This window comes from Aedes aegypti, chromosome 1 (assembly GCF_002204515.2).
Source record: "Aedes aegypti strain LVP_AGWG chromosome 1, AaegL5.0 Primary Assembly, whole genome shotgun sequence".
NCBI classification, from domain to species: Eukaryota; Metazoa; Arthropoda; class Insecta; order Diptera; family Culicidae; genus Aedes; species Aedes aegypti.
The window spans coordinates 92,818,644-92,831,114 of NC_035107.1; the positions used below are offsets into that span (position 1 = coordinate 92,818,644).

Genomic DNA, 12,471 nt, shown 5'->3' on the forward strand with positions numbered 1-12,471 from the left:
TCATGCCGATGTATTGAAAATCCGATGTAATCAACAATTTCAGGTGTATAATAACATATTTTCAATGCTATATTACATCGCCCCAAAATTACACGGAAACATCATTACCAATTTTCAACACGTTGCTGTTGTGTAATATTCACATCTGAAAATGTTGAATATTACACAGAAACAGCTGCAACCAACTCGTTCCAACTTACGTTAGTGATATTACACTAATTCGATGTCATTTCACATTCGGCATCTATGCTATAATACATCTCGCAACACTGCTCAGACTTTGTTTTGGTCGGCGGTTGTTGGCCGCCATTAGTGCGCGATCGCGTTTTATTTTGTGGATTTCCGGAGTTTCCGACGCAAAAAACTCCTGAAAATAGTGAATTTAGAAACATCGGCCAGGAAGGCAATCAACGAAGCAGGAAATTAAGACGTCTCTGGAGAAAATGTGCTCCCTTGTGATCCTTCCGGCATAACCGTCTCAACCGGTAAACCAGTCGGGAGAATTCAACCTTTTTCGACGTTTGTTGTCCAGCAAAAGCCATGAAACCGGCCATACCAAAGGAAGTCTGGTGGCTCATTTCAATAATCTGCCCATGGATAGACTTGGGAATAAGTGGAGACGCTCGTAAACGGGATCCGACGTCCCGTTTATCTGCCATTCCAATCGATCTTCAGCAACTGGCGCGCTGCAATGATGTGAGCTTCTAATGATGAACCTAAAAGGAGCTTCGGAACAACTACGGTAAAAAAGGTAACTGTACGTCAATGGGCGAAATTAACTACTTTTTGATTGAGAATTTTGAAAATTGTTTTTAGTGGTTTTTGAGTTGATTAGGGTCTCGGAGAATGATTGAGAATTTTTGTTTAATATCTAGCAATTCACACAATTTTGTAGGTTTCGTGGCCGAGCAGTTTAGTGTCGTTCGGCAGTAATTTGCATCGTGTCACGGGGTGTGGCCATTGAAACTTTTCATAAGGAATGTTTGTCGGCTGTGTCTGGAGCATGTATGTCCGTTGTGTCAAGTTACAGTCTGTGCAGCTAGATGGTGTCCGTGTCTACACTTTTTCCTAATAAAGATTTCGACGATACAACAATTTAACACATAGTTTATTTGATCTTATTATTTTTCTGCTAAATTTAAAAAGAAGTAAAACCCTTTTTATTTTATTGTTTTGAATTTTGAACTATTTGAAATATATAATTTATTTAACAAAATGTGATTTGGTTTTCTATCAACACATTTACATTTTGCAGCGTTAATTGCATTACTGTGCCAAGTCTACACCAATTCCCTATAAGGGGAGATCCCCCAGTGCCGGACAGCACCCAATACCGGACAAAGTCGAAACATTGAGAAATCATGGTCCAATCAAGATGGTGTATTAGTAGAAAAGAAAGCTATTATGTAGACTAATGTTTGCGTAGAATAACACATCCTTAAAATATGCATGCCTTTTTAAAAAAGTAGAAAAATTTGAAAATCTTTAAAAAAATGACGTATCTTTTTAATTTTGAGCCTGTTTAATAATTATTTTGAACATAAAAAAATACTTTGGATCCCACAAGCATGATCGAACATAATCCTAATTTGATAGCATGAATGTATTTTGTACCATAATTGAACTAAATATGGACAAATTACAATTTTGGTTAAGCACCTCCTGTCCCTTAGTTTCGGACAGCTTGATTTGTTATATGATATCTTTGTAATTTTTGCATCAGTGTCTCAAAATTCTTTCATTTTTCATGGGTTCCGTCGATCATGGTATCAAACATGCAATAAAATTAAGAAGAATGAAAATTCAGAACAACATCGTAAAATGTGCTTTTTTTCATCATATATGATAGAGGTTTTTGATAGGCATCTTGCAAACTAAGAAAAACTCAGATTACTCTTGTAATTGTTGCAAATGCATTGAATTGGAATTATAAACTATTCCTATAGTGTACACATTCTATGATGTTTAAATTTACAGAATTCGAGGCATTCCCAGATCGTGTCCGGTATTGGGTGCCTTTCAAGATCGATCAATGTGGTACTAAAATACATCATCAAAATGCAATGTCAAAATTCATATTTATATTTTCAAATTTATTTTTGTACACTATAAAAATGATAATATTTATCATAAATGGGTAACACGAGCCCATAAAATCAATATTTTTCGAATTATGAATTAAGTGGCTTAAGTGTCCGGTACTGGGGGATCTCCCCCTACCCTATCACCCTATCGACCTGAATGACCAAGCGGTTAAAAGGTCTCTAATAAACAAACAAACAAACAACAACCCTATCACAACCCTCTCTATGCTTTCCGATGGTGTTCATGTAATCTGCATTCTGCATAGACCAGTGTTGTGAAAAACTCAATTTCTCACAACTCACGCTTGAGATTTTTCATGCGTGAGCTGTCAATCACGCAACTCAGCAGTCAAAAAACCATGGATGAGTTGGCTCACCTTTTTAACTCATTGTCTCGTATTTCCACAGTTTACTCACACACGGCAATAATTTCTTGTTAGTCTGGTAAAATTATAGTAATCCTTTCTAACGTAAACAACAACATTCGGGTTTCACGAGTTTTTGCCGGGTTTTGCGACTGAATCATTTTTTACGGTTTGAGTTGATTGAGTTGATTCTGCATCAAAATCTCAAGCGTGAGAATTGCGAAGCAGATCTTTAATGAGTTTGCTCTCACGGGAGAGTGAAAACTTGTTGAAATTTTAAAAAATTCAAACCCTAACGTTAAAATGAAAAATTCGATTTTTTGGGGTTTCTACTAAGAGTGTTGAAAAATCTCATTATCGAACAGAATTCGCATGATTTTGACTACATAAACTAGGTTTTTCCAAATGCTTTGTGACAAAAACTACTTCATTTTATCAGTTTTATCTTATTTTGCTGACAAAAGAATAATTTGTGAAAATTGTATGAATATTCTGTAGGAATTTGTATATGTGCACGGTGAATGGAGGCCGCACGGTGACTGGTGACTTAACGGTACTTGAAAATTCTTTGGAACATAACTGAAAAAGTAATTGGCGGATTCCATAAGAGATTTTTAGTGAATTCTTCAAAAGATCTTATTTTCATGCAACTCATATGCTATGAATCTTAGCAGTTGATTTTTTTTTTAATAAATTTCTTAGAAGAGTGGTTTCCTACTAAAATCCTGGACAGTTTCATTAAGGAGCCTGATTGGTGGATTCCTACAGCGGCTAATAGGATTTTTTTGTTGGTGTGAAGCCTTGTTTGGATTACTAGCTTAACTAGTCCACAGTCTTAATGACTTGACGTGATTTTGTATGGCTTTCCGAATTCTTATGCGAATTTCTAGTGAGATCCGCAATTAATTAATGGCGAGATCATTAATGGATTAATAAATGGCGAGGACACTTAGCTAGTATTGGGCAGATTTTTGTTTAGTTCTCAACGACACAAGCCATCAAATATGTTTGGCGAGATATTGTTTTTGAGTTTGACCAGGACTCAGGAACCAGCCACAGGTCATGTCAAACTTTGCTGTTTTGTAGAACAAATTGACCAGATGGTTTTCATATTATTTCAAAATATCCCAGAAACTTTTATGATTTCTAATTCATGCACGGCATCCTTCACTCTTTCGAATGAATGTACTGTACGTATTGAAATGAAAGGTTATTTTTTCTGTGCCAAATATTTGCTTTAAAGGTTTCAAAATATACATGTGATTTTTCGATAAGAAAGTTGAATTGATATTTCCTAAAAATCGAAGACCTGGTCCAAAGGTAACTTCAGCAAACTTTCAGTGTAAAGTTTGATAAAAAATTTAGTTGATCTATCAGATTTTCAATAAACTGATTATATCTCTTCGTAACTTGTTTCTTCTTCAGATACTTGTTTTTATTTTCCATTATTGGACAATCTACATACTAACCAATGCAATGGTGTTCTACGGGAATTTGAAAACTTATTTTGAATAGACACCCTGCGATTGGTTTTTAAGATCGAAGCCACGCTGCAAATTTTTAAGAGAATAAATCTATAGAACCAGGCAGCCATTTAATAGGAAAACTTGATTGATTAGTCTCTTCCTGATGATGATCAATCGATCAAGTTTCCAGCTTGAACCACTTGTTGGTTCTTTTGATTAGTGCTCTTGATGTTTTGAAGTATTGCTTTGATTTATCTTCGTCTTAATTATGTCATTATACAACCCATCAAATTCAATGGTCTAGATTTTTTTTTCTAAAATCGACTGGAAGGTCAGGAAAAATCAGGGAATTTATTCATCAAAATTTGGTTGATACCCTGCTTAGACTATAAAACAGACTTACCCAACCTTTTTAAACCGCGGGTCAATTCGCTGAAACAATTTTTTGTGGGGGGCCATTTTTTACAATGTATAAATATTCGCATGAAATTTGACAAAAGTCAGTAAGCCAGTTTCTTTTGAACACATCGAACAATAGGTGATTGCTGCTAAACATCCAAACATCCTACTGTAGATTGTGAGATTCCCTTACGAATTCGTGCAATAATCTTTTTCAAGCTATTTTGAAACTCTGCCCTCTTCCTTCAAAATTTCTTCCAATTTTCATTTCGCAATTCTGAATTAAAATCATTTTAAATACTTTCCAATAGTTCAACTCATAGTTCAACACAGACAAGCAGACGTCACACTGACGCAACTTCCATCGACCACTCATTTCACGATCATTTCAAATTCGCTATGTTACAAATCTCACAACCAGAGGCGCGCGTATCGTTTTCCTTATGCCATCTGCAGGTCTTGTTACACGAAACAGTATTTCGTGCAACATGCTCACCAGATGATGATGGTGTAAACTGGACGATGGATTTTAAAGAAATTTGTTCTAAGTGTTACGTCTTTTTGTCTGGGGTTCTATTATAAATTAATTTGAGAATCATTTTAATCCCTACCTAAGGCTGCACTTTAATCTTGTCCATTATTTTCGAAAATTGGAATTGAATAGGTTAAAAATCCTGACCAGAAGTCTATGGAATCTTGTTGAAGATTTTATGAGAATCCTGCTCATGTTATCTCTGAAACTCGTGTCCAGAATTCTTTGAGAATCCTGTCCAAGATTTTGTGCAAACCTTGTCTTTTTTATAATCACACGTATAGGTATCACTCCTAGGAGTTGGTAGAATTAATTTTAAGGTCCTGTGTAAATATTCTAATGTAATTAAGTAAAATCATGTTTGAAAATTGGACCTTGATGCAATGACTTTTGTTTAGGCGTCATTAACGAAAATTGAAGGAGGTTATTGCACAAAAATGTGTTGTTATAAACCTAGCAAGATTCTCATAAGTTTGTGGTTTTTAGAAGTAACCTCAGTTTGGTCTTTTCAAGTTAAATTTCTTTGTGGAATGTTTTGGCTGTTAGTGAAACTAAAATCGACAGGGCTTACAATCTTACTGCAAAATATCCCGAATTTTTTTTTTTTCAAATATTTGAAATAAAAACTATTAATAATTCATAAAAGCAAAAATGTTTTCAATATAAAAAAACAAGCTCAAATGTTAACTAAACTAAATTTAAACCAACCACGGTATCTCAACTTCACGTTGTAGAATACTCAACGAGCCAAATATGAAAAAAATCTTCGAAACCTCCGTAGGCCGCACAAAATTTATAGAGCTGATGATTTTTGTAAATATTTGACTATTCTTGGTGTTTATCAGAGCTGTTTTGTTTTGAAAAAGCTAGGGTAAAAACACTTGAATAATCTGGAAATAAAATATATTATTTCTGAAATTACTGTAGGGTTGATAGCGAGTAACTTGTTAAACCCTTGGTCACTTTCTTGAAGCCGATCACTAAAAAGTTACTGTTTTAAGGCCAGTGGTGGAAAAGTTCGCATCACGATGCAGCTCACGAGTTTATACCAACGCATAACAAACATCACTGACTCGCGAACTGGTTAGATGTGAGTAAGTCCGCACCCGTCTGCTCGGGAGAACATGTCAAAAGAAGTAGCAACAAGCTCGGGAACGTCTACTCGCGAGTAACAGAGCAAAGTGTGATTTATTATGGTTTTGACAGACAAATTAATTGGAAACCCATCAAATCGACAGTAAACTACTAGTTTGTAGTCAAAAACCCTTGGAAATCATAAATCTCGGAAAGGAAGCAGTTTTTATCCTAAAAGCACAATATGACTCTGAACTGCTCTGAACACGCTCGCGAATCACTTTTAGCTTCGGTTACTCGGGAGCACGACGGATGCGAGTAAACCAGCGCTCTGACGTTCGGGAGCGTTTGGTTTTGTTTTTGTTCCAGCTGCTAGAAAAGAACTTAAATATTATCTTTTTTCGTTGTTTCATTTAAATGGTGTAGTGGCGTAGCCAGAAATTAATTCTAGGAACATAAGGGGTCTTGAGAAGAAAACAATTTTTTGACCAGCATACACAAACAAACCATTTTCAAAAACTCTCCTTTTCCTACCTAAGTCCAAAACTGCTAAACCATTCATATTGTATATTGCAATACTAAATTATTTTAATTTTATGCATAAAAACCAAAAAACAAGAATATCAAAAATCATACTCCGAATAATCGAGTCTAAAATTCCGAATAATCGAGTCTCCGGATAATCTAATCCGACCTGTATACCAGAAAAATAAATGTTCATTACTCAAAAAAGTGATACCAATATGATTCTTTTTCTCAGTCTCTCATCCTATTCTAGTTTTGAACAACAAATAATCGAAATGATAAATAATCTGTAGGCTGAAATGTTTAAGATTAAACATCTCTGAATCCAAACATGGCCGTTACAATGGCCGACATGTAGCCCTATTCACGTTTTCAGAAGCACTCAGCTGATGAAATCGTCAGCTAATGGACTAGATCTTCTCATTTTAAGCTCTTTGCTAGTACACTGTTGTTTGATGCTTTATTCGTCAGATTTGTGCCTTTGAAGTTTTGGTATAAGATTGAACTAGAATCTCAAACTGTTTCATCTTAATTACATTATGGATATGCGTCGGGCTCCCAAGAAATCGAAAATTTTGATCATTATGTTTGTAGGGTGATGAACAATGTATAATATTTATTTTTAAATATCACCTTTTACACTTAAAAAATACCAAACAGTACATTTTACTAACATTTTATTTGTTTTTGTATAGGCTCAACAGAGTACGAACTTTCCACAATGGTTCACAGTCTAATCAGGAAGTCAGCACACAAGATCGAGCGTCTTCTGGTATTCATCACTCTGGGTTTCATTGCGAAGGCCTATTACTGTTAAAAATAATAATATGTAATAAAAAAATAAATAAAATTTAATACTGTCTGTTTAACCATTCTTTATTTTTATCGTCAAATTCTTTTCAATGGCTGATCAAATTGCTTTTTATCCATTTTTAATATGCAAAAAAAAACACTAATATGTAACTCTTGTTCCCGAGTAAAACGCGTTTTATATCATAAACGAGATTCAGCTGCAAAAAAGGATAAAAAGGCAATTTGATCAACCATTGGACGGAATTTGCAAACGTTTTGTTGTTAAAATCGTTCTGATTACATAGTTTTCATATTACATCGCATCAATTACATCGTATTGTGTACATGGAATATATTACATCGCAAAAATTACATCGGTCGCATTTTTTACACCAATTGCCCTCGAGTACGTCGGGCTGTGTAATATTCCACAACCGAGGGAACGACTTGGTTGCAGCAGTTTCGATGTAATATTCAACAACTTTTTTTGCTGTGTACCATCCATTTTTTGGCCAATCAACAGTATAACAAACAGTACAAGAACAGTTGAACCATAACATTTGAAAAGAATTTTTACTGCTTGTAAAATTTCCGTTTTATTGTGCTTTATTGTATTTTTACTATATACTATGCTGTTGTGTTGTACTTATACTATATACTACTTTCCCTTCCTTTACGTCCCACTTTTTGTTCTTAATCTCAGTGATGTCATATTTTTCAAGTCAATGAAAACTATTCCAGCATATAATAATAAAATATATATTTATTTCATGTGTTCATAATCTTTCTTTTTTTTTGTTATGTAAAAAACACTGCTTCGCCATCAATCTTTAATCAATCTTTAATCACAGACAAACAGACGTAACACTGACGAAATTTCCATCGACCACTCATTTAACAATCGTTTCAAATTCGCTATGTTACAAATCTCACACCCAGAGGCGCGCGCATCGTTTTTCTTCGCCTTTGACGTTTCACACTACCGCCATCTGCCGGTCTTGTTGCACGAAACAACCTTTCGTGTAACATGCTCACCAGATGACGATGGTGTAAACTGGGCGATGGAATTTGAAGAAATTTATTCTAACTGTTACGTCTGTTTGTCTGTGCTTTAATTTTAACATGTATATGTACATGTATCTTGGACATTCACTTTTCTTTTAGCGTTATAAATCCTCATGCACTCACCGTGGGCGATCACCTCCTAGCCAAACCGGCACCGCAGATAACAGGAACACCATTCCGGGCGATGCCGCTCAGCCAGATTGTGCATCTGTTTGGTGGAAAAACTTTCAATCTGGTACTGGATATGGGTCCTTGTGGGGAAATTTCAGCACTTCCGGCTCGACGAAAGGGGATGGTTTCAACCCGACTGGGAAGATGCTTTCAGCTATTCTCGGTGATGATGCCTAGATTCATCAAGCGCCGACACGGATTTTCCATTTTTCACTTTGCGTTCAAACTTTTCGGTCTCACAAAATAAACAACTGTATGCACACTAAAAACAATAACATCATGATTTTGCGAGATTGACACAATCAGTTAAAAATGTTGTCATTTCCATATCAAAGAACAAAGAAAGATGCTAGTCAAAGAAATAGAATATTTTTTGAAGTTTTCCTTTTTTATGGTTGAGATGCGTGTAAAATCTCGTTGGAAAAACAAAATAAATTTTGATCGGAGTGTGGAACTTATATGTTGAGCTTTTTAAGCGTGTGCACAAAAACGGTGGGAATTTGCGCTCACAAATACTAATGCATGTAATAATTTGGCAAACTGTTCATTAAAATTATCAAATGGTGGAATGTAAATGTGTGTTAGTATGTTGTGCAAATATAAACTAAAACAATTTGGCGAAATGTGTAGTTATATTTTAACCATTTCTTTCTGGTTTCGATGATTTAACAGTAATTACTAGCGTAACATTTGAAAAGGGCCTAACTGCAAAATGTAAACAAACTTGATTATTCATTATTCGTATCATTTTTTACGTAAATTACTCCTACATACTCTTACGGGCATGCAAAATGCATTATTAATGGTAATTTTATTCAAATTTAAAAGGGCCTATCTGAAAATGATAAAACTAAGAGGACCTAACTGGTCATAAAAGGGCCTAACTGAAAATTTCCATCAAAATCAGATTGGCCCTTCCGTGCATTTTTAATTTTCCTCCATATTTTTCAATATTTAGCCATTGTATAGTGTTTTTCTCACATAATGGAACCTAGTGAAATATTTGAAAAGGGTCTATCAGCATAACGTAAAAATTGAGAAATGCTCGATTGAAGATTCTGTAACATATTGATTGTTACTATTTTAAACTCATTGCTATCTAATAGTTTTAAACTTTTGTTCGACACTCATAGTCTATTACTGGGCCACGTAACGTTTTAAATCTAACATAACATAAAAAGTAGTAAAAAATGTTGAATTCAAACATCATCGGCAGATAGGCCCTTTTACGAGTCTTCAAACCAGTTAGGCCCTTTCAATTAGGCCCTTTAATTGAACATAGTTCCAGTTAGGCCCTTTTGGAATTTGTTAATTTTATTGATTATTGAATAGATTTTCAAAGTTTTAGAACAAAATCAATCGATCATGTGAGAAAATCAACAATGAAAATTGAAAATTCTTTATTGAAGATTATATTGATTGTTCTATATTGATTATTCATATTTCAAACCCTTTCTCCTATTTACTAGTTTTATATTTGTGTTCGACACTCATAATAGTCTACTAGGTGGCCCATAACGTTTTAAATCTTAAATAACAAAACAACTCGTGAAAATGGTTGAATTCAAACATCATCGGCAGATAGGCCCTTTTACGAGTCTTCAAACCAGTTAGGCCCTTTGATTGAACAGGGTTTCAGTTAGGCCCCTCCAGTTAGGCCCTTTTATTAAACATAGTTCCAGTTAGGCCCTTTTGGAATTTGTTAATTTTATTGATTATTGAAGTTATTTTCAAAGTTTTAGAACAAAATCAATCGATTATGTGAGAAAATCAACATTGAATATTGAAAATTCTTTATTGAAGATTCAGTACTATATTGATTATTCATATTTCAACCCCTTTCTCCTATTTACTAGTTGTATGCTTGTGTTCGACACTCATAATAGTCTACTAGGAGGCCCATAACGTTTTAAATCTTAAATAACAAAACAACTCGTGGAAATGGTTGAATTCAAACATCATCGGCAGATAGGCCCTTTAACGAGTCTGCAAACCAGTTAGGCCCTTTCAGTTAGGCCCTTTGATTGAACATGGTTTCAGTTAGGCCCCTCCAGTTAGGCCCTTTTATAAAACTTAGTTCCTGTTAGGCCCTTTTGGAACTTGTTAATTTTATTAATTATTGAAGTGATTTTCAAAGTTTATGAACAAAATCAATTGATTATGTGAGAAAATCAGCATTAAATATTAAAAATTCTTTATTGAAGATTCAGTACTATATTGATTCCTATTTCAAGCTCATTCTATTTTTTACTAGTTTTATCATAATCTTAATGCGAAGTTAGTAGAAAAACTGTTTTTTTATCCTGAAAAAAAAATTACATTAAAAATTTTGAATAATTTTTATTTGTTGCCTCTAGTTGTGGATCGAGTTTCAAAAGTCGCGATTTTCACAAAAACAAATTCTTCTGTTTTTGTAACAGCCCTGCAAGAATTCTTCTTATACTTCTTCTTGGCATTACGTCCTCACTGGGACAGAGCCTGCTTCTAAGCTTTGTGTTCAATGAGTACTTTCACAGTTATAAATTGAGAGCTTTCTTTGACAAGTTGCCGTTTTCGCATTCGTATATCGTGTGACAAGTACGAAGGTACTCTATGTTCGGGAAAGTAAAGGAAATTTCCATTACGAAAAAACCTGGACCGACCGGGAATGGAACTCAGATACCTTCAGAATAGCTTTGCTTTGGCTAAGAAAGGCCCCATAGTATAATACAAGTAAAAAAGTGAATGGGTTTGAAATAGATATAATCAATAAGATACTGAATCTTCAATCGAGAATATCCAACATTTAGATATTACATTGTGTTTCTCTCGCTTGATTTTAAATATTTAAGAACTATGAAAATCACATCAATAAGCAATAAAATAAAGGGGCCCAGATAGCCGTAGCGGTAAACGCGCAGCTATTCAGCAAGACCAAGCTGAGGGTCGTGGGTTCGAATCCCACTGGTCGAGGATCTTTTCGAGTTGGAAATTTTCTCGACTTCCCAGGGCATAGAGTATCTTCTGCCACACGATATACGCATGCAAAAATGGTCATTGGCATAGTAAGCTCTCAGTTGATAACTGTGGAAGTGCTCATAAGAACACTAAGCTGAGAAGCAGGCTCTGTCCCAATAGGGACGTAACGCCAGAAAGAAGAAGAAGAAGCAATAAAATCAACAAACTCCAAAAGGGCCTAACTGGAACTATGTTTAATAAAAGGGCCTAACTGGAGGGGCCTAACTGAAACCATATCCAATCGAAGGGCCTAACTGAAAGGGCCTAATTGATTTGAAGATTCATTAAAGGGCCTAACTGCTGATGATATTTGAATGCAACCATTTTCACGAGTCGTTATGCTATTTGAGATTTCTAACGTTCTGGGCCACGTAATAAACCATAATGAGTGTCAAACACAAATATAAAACTAGTAAAAAAGTGAATGGGTTTGAAATATCAATAATCAATATGCTGCTGATTTTTTATAGAATAGTTTCCAATATTTAGCTATTATGATATTGTGTGTTTTTCTCACATAATCATTAAATTTTGTCGAAGAATTATGCAAATCACTTCAATAATCAATAAAATTAGCAAATTCAAAAAGGGCCTAACTGGTTTGAAAATTCGTAAAAGGGCCTATCTGCGGATGATGTTTGAATTGAAGTATTTTTACAAGTTGTTGTGCTATTTGAAATTCAAATCGTTGTGAGCCACGTAATAGACCATTATAGGTGTCGAACACAAGGGGTTATCCGAAAATGACGTCCATCAATTGGGGCCTCCTCCAATGGGGGATGTACGAAAATGTGACAAGTACATGGAGTGGGTATTAGAAAAAGCGTGACAGAGCGGGTAGAAGGGTTCTAGAAATCCCAAAAAACGATGGACGTCATTTTTGGATCTTCCCCAAGAATGAAACTAGTAAGAAGCGAATGGGTTTGAATTGGAATAATCAATATGGTACTGAATCTTCAACCGAAAATTTCCAATATATAGCTATTATATAGTGTTTTTTC

At 34.8% G+C, this 12,471-nt stretch overlaps 1 long non-coding RNA gene across 1 annotated transcript; it reads left to right on the plus strand.

Annotated features, from left to right (window-relative positions):
* LOC110676088 lies at positions 1-7,320 on the plus strand. The gene is made up of 2 exons (XR_002500059.1): positions 1-751; positions 7,141-7,320. It is a non-coding gene; the product is annotated as an uncharacterized LOC110676088 (long non-coding RNA).
* Positions 7,321-12,471: the final 5,151 nt, after the last annotated feature.